Source organism: Octopus bimaculoides, chromosome 3 (genome assembly GCF_001194135.2).
Source record: "Octopus bimaculoides isolate UCB-OBI-ISO-001 chromosome 3, ASM119413v2, whole genome shotgun sequence".
Taxonomy (NCBI): Eukaryota; Metazoa; Mollusca; class Cephalopoda; order Octopoda; family Octopodidae; genus Octopus; species Octopus bimaculoides.
In genome coordinates, this window is record NC_068983.1 from 72,100,896 (window position 1) to 72,110,839 (window position 9,944).

The following is a 9,944-nucleotide window of genomic DNA, read 5'->3' on the forward strand; positions in this document are numbered from 1 at the left end:
ATATATATATATATATATATATATATATATATATATATATATATATATACACACACACACACACACACATAAAATAAACAATGCAGGTTCTAAGTTACAACAGGCTACCCACCACCAATAAAAAAAAAACAAATCATGCGAAGGTATTTTAAAGCCCACATCACATAAATATATCAATATAACTAATCAAACTAAGCATGCAATATGTCTGTACATATATTACACACATATATATACATACATCTGCAGACAGATATGCAAGAAATAATTGCACACACAAATACACCCACTCATACATGTACAAAATATTTATAAATTTTGATTTCTCATAGATTAATAGTATATAATTGAATAATATAAACAGTAGTTTATACATCATTAACCTTTTTGAACTATTTGATGAAGTCACAACATTCATTAACTTAGATTGTACTGGATTTATTTGATTATTCCTTATTTATTTTAATGGTTGAGGCAGTGTACAGTCTCTCACTGGGAATATTTTCATAGACTGGCAGAAAATTCATTTGCTTTTATCTTGCAGCTTAAGCTCCAATTAAAGAAGGCCTTAAGAGAATTGATTCAGTTGATTTATCAAGGAGGTGGCATAAGCACATCTAAACAGTCTTTGGGGATATGATGGAGCTAATAGTGTTGCCTATTGTACATGGATGTTTATTCGCACTTCAGTAATGAATTACGAATATGTATGTATATATGTGTGCATTTTTGTTGCTAATTATTCGCTGAAAAATTTCAACTCCAACAAATTAGAATATGATATCACTGAAATGGAATAATTAAAACTCTTGACACAAATACCAATTATTACCTGTATTTACATAATCATGTCACATAAAAATATATAACACAATATTTATAAACTGCTTACAATTACAACTTGTGAAAGTGCAAAAACAGTGAAGAATAAGAGAAGGTGGGAAAATAGGGATAGTAATAATACACAATAACATTATTATTAAGTTAAGAATGAAATACAGTATGATTAACATAGGCTGATATTGAATAAGAAGAACTGGTTATGTCAAAGAAAATCCACCACCGAATGGTTTTAGCATTAAGATTAGCAAGACAATAAAAGCAAGAAATTAAGGCAGTTGACACCATACCCTGATATGAGAAAAAAATAATAATAAACAAAAACAAATACAAAAAAATATCTACTAATATCCTCAAGAGCTAACTGAAATTAAAGGAACACCTGGAAGGGAATTAATTAACTGATAAAGGTCAGGTGACTCCAACCTTTCATGACATGACAGTGCTAATAATAACAAAGATTGATCTATTGCTACAAGGGTAACAGGTGAAATAATATAGCAATTAGACCAGAATGCTAGATAAGCAAGATGCAATCAGTAAAGCAAAGTGATTCAAGTAGAAATGTCACTCATAACAAGAACAGTTCAGAAAGAGATATTAAATAATCCTAAAGTTTAGACTGAAGAATGAAAAAGAAAGGCAAAAAAAGAAATGTCCAGAAAAGACATCATGTAAATTAGTTTGTACTAGGAAATTAGAAAACAAATATCACACATTCTTAATTAAAACTATTGGAAATGTAATCAACAGAAATCTGCAATTATTTTGTTTTCTTTAAAGACCCTGTGAAAAGTCTTCAACTCAGACCTTATGAATAGTCAAATGTGTAATAAAAAAAACAGTTATATGAAGATGGATGATAACTGAATCTGATGGATCTTTACTGAATCTTTCTCTCTTCAATCTTATTCTAGTCAATCTTAAAGCTCATGTAGTTGATTCTGACCATGTTCCTGTATCCAACTGAACAAATTTTCAGTACAGAATCAACATCCCTGCTGAAATTTTAAATGTGATAATAAAGGCTTCAAGTTTAACACACTCTGCCACCATTAGACATATAAAAGAACAAAACTCTGAGCATAGATACAGTTAATGCTAAAGAGTCAGTTTTCAAAACATCCATGGTTCAATAGACTTAGGGATGCATCCAAATTAGAATGAAGGAAGGAATCTAAGTATGAAATAAACTGATTATAAGCAGTGTAAGTAACACGTGATGCAGAAATGTATTTCGTGTGGACTGATAGCAAACAAAGCAACTGTGCTATTATAGAACTGAGGTAGAGGATATATATGTGCTGTAATTTAAATAATCAAATCAGTAATGGTACAGGATTTGGGAAAGTAGAATGATAGATGATGATAGCTTCTTTCATTATTAGATCAACATTCCTGATATTTGTTCGTTCAAGCAAGGAACTGTGCTGGAAATAAGCTATTTCTTTGTTTCTTAATTTTTCTCTTAAATATTGTCTTGATAATCAAATAAATAGTTATTGTACTTTGAAGGAAACAGAAAATACGCACAATAACACACACGCACAAACAACACACATACATTTCTGTGTGTGAAGGTGGTAGCAAAATGTTGATAATGGAAATCCTAGAAAATACTGGAGATGGAAAGCAGAGCTATGAAGTAGTTTATTTGCAACATAAATATATGAGAGAGGAGGGGAGGGAGTTCGATGTTTTCTAAAGAGCCTAACAAGAAATAGGAATAAGCATTGTGATGTGAATTGATAATATGAGGTAGAAGAAAGCAACTGTAAAAAGGTTGATAAATAGAAGTGAGGAAATTATACAGAGTTACAACTGACCTAAGACATTTGGGGTTGACATAGGAAATAACCAAAGAATGATATAAAGATGGAAAGTGATTTTAAATATCTGATACATATTTGGATAGTACTTATACAAACACAGAAATACCACTTTATGGTCATTTTGAAATGCAAGAAAGAGCAGCCAAAATCTCCCTCAGATCATCACCCACCCCCCACTGTCTTTAATATAAACTGAAATAAAGTAGTTCTATACATAACCTAGAATGATAGGGTGTTCACAGCTAAAATGTTTTTGATCATAGGTCTACTGGATCAGGGTTGACCTGGAACTAAACAATAACAAAAATAACTGCAGCAGTAGAAGCAGCAGTAACAACAATATATTCCTAAAAATATATTGATCGCTATGTTCAAAAATGTACTGCAACTTAGCAATTAACTTATTTAAAATTTTTTTCATTTTAACAAAGTTACAATAAGAGTTGCAATGTTTTCTAAAGAGCCTAACAAGAAATAGGAATAAGCATTGTGAAGTGAATTGATAATATGAAGTAGAAGAAAGCAACTGTAAAAAGGTTGATAAATAGAAGTTTATATATACATGCATGCAAGAACATACAAAACAAATATAATAACTGGCATGGCTGTGTGGTAAGAAGTTTGCTTCCCAATCACATGATTCCAGGTTCAGTCCCACAGTGTAACACTTGACACCTTGGGCAAGTGTCTTCTACTATTGCTTCAGACTGTCCAAGGCTTGTGAGTGGATTTGGTAGATGGAAACTGAAAGTTGTTTAAGGCGGCGAGCTGGCAGAAACATTACCTTGCCGGGCGAAATGCTTAGCAGTATTTCATCTGCCGTTACGTTCTGAGTTCAAATTCTGCCAAGGCCGACTTTGCCTTTCATCCTTTCGGAGTCGATAAATTAAGTACCAGTTACACACTGGGGTCGATGTAATCGACTTAGTCCCTTTGTCTGTCCTTGTTTGTCCCCTCTATGTTTAGCCCCTTGTGGGCAATAAAGAAATTGGAAACTGAAAGTTGCTTTTGGGGGTGGGGTGTGTGCTTGTGTGTCACCACTTGGTAACTGGTGTTGGTGTGTTAATGTCCTCATAATTTAGTGCTTCAGCAAAAGAGATTGCTAGAATAAGTATCAGGCTTTACAAAAAAATAATAAGTACTGGGGCCAATTTCTTCAGCTAAAATTCTTCAAGGCAGTAATCTCGCATGGGCACAATCTAATGACTGGACAAGTAAAACATAAAAGATAAAGCCAATAAGGAGCCAATATGATACCTTAGCCTACTAGAAATAGCAATCAAGTATCACTAAAATTAAAGCCTTATCAATTTCATAAAAGAAAGACACATTGAATTGTGTGGTCATATACACACAGTGTCTGAGGTCAAAAATGTGATAATGGCAGGAATTCCATGGATCAAGACAAACCTGGGACTAAACAGCAATAATAAAAACTAAACTTCAAGTTTATTTTTTAGGTAGTAAAATTGCACTGGTATGATTATGTACTGCACATGGATAACAACAGAAGTGCATAAAGAGTGCCAATTACTTAAAGAGGATTGAACTTGAGGAAAAGAGAGAGACCCAAGAAGACAAGGGCAGAAGTAATGAATGTTGGTTTCAAGATGTTGACTCTCACACTGTAGATGACAAAGGACCAAGATGCTTTGCATCTTGTTGTGTTTATGAAGACCTTAATGATTATGCTCATGTTGAAACACTCACAGGGCCCTGCCCCTGTACCCAATATATTCCACACCTCTCATTTTCCTTACACCTATAACTCTTTCACTTTTTTAACAATGTTTAAAATCCAGCTGCTATAATCATTTTGCAGCAGAATCCGCACATATTTTATCCCCTTTGTGCTACTAGTTATCTCCCCACTCCCCCTCAAACCACTTCTTTTAGCTCTTTTGCTAACAACCCACCAGACTCCACCCTAGGACTATGATACAAAAACCTACTGTTTTAAAGTGATCTAAATCATAATCCTCCATCAAAATTTTATGCCAATTTATGTTCTAGATACCAGCTTAATAATGACAAAATTATTTTACTAAATTCTTTATGATTTTAAAATTTGATTGAAGCAAAGGTAGTGTATGTTAATGGAAATATGATTAGAAAAGAGTTAACATTTATCTCTCATTTTCAACATCATTACCTCCCACACTGATCTCCCCTTTCAGTGTCTTTCAGTTAACACTCTCTCTCCTCTGAGATATATTTTAGGACTGTCATATCTCATCTATCACTCTCAACAACCAGCTCATATCTGCCAGCAAACAGCTCCCCCTTCCCATCCTACCACCACTTTTGTCCTCACCTCACTCACTACAGCCACCACTACATACCTTTGACCTCCATCTCTGTCCCTGCACTTCCAACCTCTCTCACACACACAGATCATCTCCCTATTGTTTTTTTAAAATCTATCTATAGGTGCTTTAAATCTATCTATAGTACTGCTTTCCACCCTTCCTGCGCTACTTATCACTTCTTTCATGAGCTATTTCTTTTACCTTCTCTCCACTATACTAATATTAACCATCATCCACACCTCCACCCTTGAATACCATTCACTACGTTTCCCTCTACTGTCATTTCAAACCATCTGTCATTCCCTTCTTACACTTTATGAACTTATCTATCCAGCCTTTCTAAATCTCAGTTTATATTCTCTTATACAGTGATGAGGTGTTAGAGCTTATACTTTGAGCATAAGCTCTAACACCTCATTGCTGATATCCTTATTTTCTTTACTATCCACCACTCTTATATAACATAGGGTTGCCATGTATCTCTTCTATAGCAAGTAATTCAACAAGAAGGATAATAATAATAATTGCAAGACTAAAAACAATGACGATGAAGATGAATGTAACTAAAACAAAAAAACATGAACAATAGCAGGAATAGACACAATACTCATTGAAAATATTTAGAAATAAAATATAAGATGGGAAGGGGAAAACAGTGTATTAAATAAACACTTTAGGGTTAAAGAAAAGAGAAAATATAAAGAACTTTTTTAATACAATTGTTGAAGAGGCATTAGGTCATATTTTGGATGCATGCTGCTAAATATTGGCTAATCACATTACATGATTATACATGTATATTATGTATGCATGATACACACACACACACGTACAGACATACATGGACACATCTACATTTACAAGTATGGCATAAGTGTATATGTATGTGCGTGCATGATATTAACAGTTTCATATCACCAATATGTATTGATATATATTGGCAGCAATCTTCAATCAAATTAAAATGTCTGTGGAGGAGCAGCCATTATTAAAAATGGCAGATAAGAACATAAATCATGCGTAACTAAATATTGAGACAACAAACTGAAAGCAAAAATAAACTGATTTAAATCAGGGGGTAACAGTTCATATCAACTGATATTGTTTGCTACCTCCCTTTGATTGAATTTCCCTCCCCTTCATAACTTCATGCTTAGTGCACATTTAGCCAGATAGGAATATATATATATATATATATATATATATATATATATATATATATAAAGATATGCACACTTGCACACACATATGAATGCACATGTATGTATATATGTACATACACAAATCCATGTACATTTATGTTAGACACTGTGTCATCCACAACCCACTACCTCAGTACAGTAACTTATCAATAGAACACTGCAACACACCAATGTCAACCATGCACCAGAAGAGAGCAAAGCCATTATCAACACCATTAAGTTTGCAAACCCTACACTACCTTTTACTCCTTCATCAGGTTGCATCCATCACTCCACAAGACATTTCCAAAATTGTTATCACAAACACTTAACAGAAGAACATAAGAAACTTGCCTCAACCTATGATAGACTTGGAGCTGAGAAGAATTGTGTGGTAAAACGATAAGGCACCACACAAGCATATAAACTTCAACAGATTAAACTTAATCTATTAAGAACCACACCTTCTGAAAAGACCATATGAGCCATGAGTTTCAACTGCATTTATTGGTAAAATGTAGCTTTCTGAATTCATACAGCACGTGAGAACTATATGCAATAAGTTCGTTCTTCTTAGCATTACTGTTGTTATTAGTATTATTAATAATAATGCTTTCAAATTTTGGCACAAAGCCAGTAATTTTGGGGGAGAGGGTAAGTTGATTACATGGACTCCATGGATCAACTGGTACTTATTTTATCCACACCAAAAAGATGAAAGGCTAAGTCAACCTTGGCAGAATTTGAACTTAGATCATAAAAACAGATTACATGCTGCTAATGACTCTGCCAGTTCACTGCCTTATTAATGATGATGATGATGATGATGATGATGATGATGATGATGATGATGATGATGATGATGATGATGGACTTCGTATATTTTACCTCACTGTCACTTTGATGGCATGCACTGCTCTCTCACTTAGTAATTATAATAATAATAATAATACCCTGATGCAGTACCAGGCAGTGGCTCTCATGGCTTCTGATTTTAACTGATTGGAAGTGTCATGTACATTGTTTTGACATGGTATAAAAGATGGACAACAGCAAACATTCTGTTTCATACCACAGATTTGCTTGTCAGTTGTTTGACCATAACCAGTTGAGCATGCCTCTCAGTGGCTGATGATATGTGCATCTCTGATCAGGAGCAGAAGTAGTGGGGGAGCATTAGAGTCAAGTATTGAGAGGAATTCTTTGGTATTTGAATATTTCGCCTCTGGAAGCATGGGTGTTTCGTACAACATCCTTAAACAACCCTTACTCAGGGACATTTTGAGCAAGATGGGCTACTTGACCCAAAGAAAATTCTAAATGGGCCCCACCTGCAAGGTCAAGTACTGTTTATCTTGATATAAGATCACCATGTCACACACATATGATTGTGATGCATGTGCCTGGTGTACCCTTATCGGACGGGTATCATGATGGGTATACTGAGCTTCATATATTTTACCATAATGTCACTTTGATGGCATGCACTGCTCTCTCACTCAATAATAATAATAATAATAATAGCATGATAGCAGAACTGTTAGCATACCAGACAAAATGATTAATGGAATTTTATCTGTCATTATATTTTGAGCTCAAAATTTATTGAGGTTGACAGTGCCTTTCATTCTTTCAGAGTCAATAAAATATGTACCACTCAGGAACTGTGGTTGATGTAATTGACTTCCATTTCCCACTCCAAAAACATGCTAGCCCTGTGCCAAAATTTAAAACCATTATTATGTGTTGAAAACTCACAGCTTATTTTGCTGGGTATGATGGAAAATGTCAAGAATCTTGCGAAAAATTATTATTATTAATATTATTAACATTATTATTATTATTATTATTATTATTATTATCATCATTATTATTATTATAAGCTGTTGTTTCAAACAATGACCAACAAGAAAAGTTCTTCTTTGACTTTGATTCATGATAGTGTAGACACAATGGATAACAAGAAATGTCAGAGTAGTAGTTGTTGCATATGCAGGTAAGGAACATGGTGTGAGAGAGAGAAGCACTCGGAGAGAAAAAGAAAGAGAATTTGGAAGTGAATGAGGTTGGAAATGGATAAAAAATAATAGTGAGAAGGAAAAGTTAGAACGTGAAGAAAGAAGAGGAATATTATCTTAAGATTTTTTCTTTGGGCACATCATAGCAAATGCAGCAAGCAGCCTGTTAAAAGTATTCTTCCTATATGTCTCTGTGCACAATATAGATATGGTCAGAATCAGGTTGTTCGTGAGACAATTTTCACATGTAAGCATATACACTCATATAAATAGTAGAAGTTCAGGAGCTCACATATATAGAAAGGGTTTTACATACACATACAGTGGAAGCTAAGTTACCAGCTCACATATCCTGAGAGAGAGAGAAAGGGGGTGGAGATAGATGGAGAGAGAGAAAGGGGGTGGAGATAGATGGAGAGAGAGAGGGAGACAGGATGCATGATATGGTGGTAATTAAGCAATGTATATGTATAACAATTGTATGTATACTGTATAGACGTACATGTGCACTGGTATGCAAATTTCTACATAGCCATGGGACTTAGGCACACACATTTGTCATTATATCATTATTTGAATATATTCTTAAGGTCAACTTGTAGTTACTTGCGAACGCTTCTGGGATTCATCACTAACTCAGTTCTCAACCAAATTGAATGTGGTTTTTTAGCAATGATGGTCCAGTCTTCAAGTACATTTGAGATAAAATAATAGAAATTTGGGTCATTAAAAAAATGTAAAGATAAAAGTGGAAGAGTAAGGCAAAAAATTAACTATGAATGAAAATATCTCAGTTATTTTAAAAGAAAAGTATAAATTAATTGGGTTTAAAAGAATGTGTTCATTGAGAGGAATCTTTTGGTGAAAACCTCGAAAATTAGCTTGGAAAAAAGTAGTGTGGCTCTAAGTGATGAAGAAAATAGTAAGTAACCCCCAAAACTGATTTTGAATCAAGATATCTCAGATATTGTAAAAGAAAACTAAACTAGAGTTGTGTTCAAATGAAAGAGTTCTATGAGATGAATCTTATAGTGAAAACCTCAAAAAGACAAAAAAGTGGAGTGGCTTTGAGTGACAGAAAAAAGTTGATCATTTTAACAAAGCAAAATATTTTTGTCATTTTAAGATATTTAGCAATCATCATCATCATCATCATCATCATCATCATCGTTTAACGTCCGCCTTCCATGCTAGCATGGGTTGGACGATTTGACTGAGGACTAGTGAACCAGATGGCTACACCAGAAAAAAGTATCTGATGCTATGGGTTGCTTAGCTTAATGCTACGGAGTACTTAACTAGAGCTTGAGAGTTGTGGGACTCAATACTCTGTAATGGCTTGTTGGCCACTTTTCTTCTATTACCGAAGGGTATTTAGCCGATCTTCCAAGCACAACTATTTTGCAAGATGAAACAACTCTCTGAAAAGAACCTTATGGGGAAAACCTTGTCAAAAGATATTAGTTACAAAAAAGTTGTGTGGGTTTAAGTGATGATTTCAAGAAATCACTTTTAAGAGAAAAATTGTATCATTTGGACTCAAATGAAGGATTTCATAGAGATGAATATTTCAGAGAGAAACTTAATGAAAAATCTCAAGCATAAAAAAATCTTGATTTTTTTTTTGCAATTTCATATTAATTCTTATTATTCTTGTGATGTATTAATATATGTACATATTAAAAACACATAAAAATTTTAAAATTCACTCATTAAAGAAACTAATTAATTATTTAAATAGGATATAGCATTATTTTATAATAA

The 9,944-nt window shown here is 33.7% G+C and overlaps 1 protein-coding gene across 5 annotated transcripts in view; it reads right to left on the reverse strand.

The window, feature by feature from the left end:
* The window catches only part of LOC106875473 (tubby-related protein 4), a 682,417-nt gene that overhangs the window by 157,052 nt on the left and 515,421 nt on the right, over positions 1 to 9,944 (reverse strand). The gene's annotated exons all lie outside the window — the stretch shown is intronic.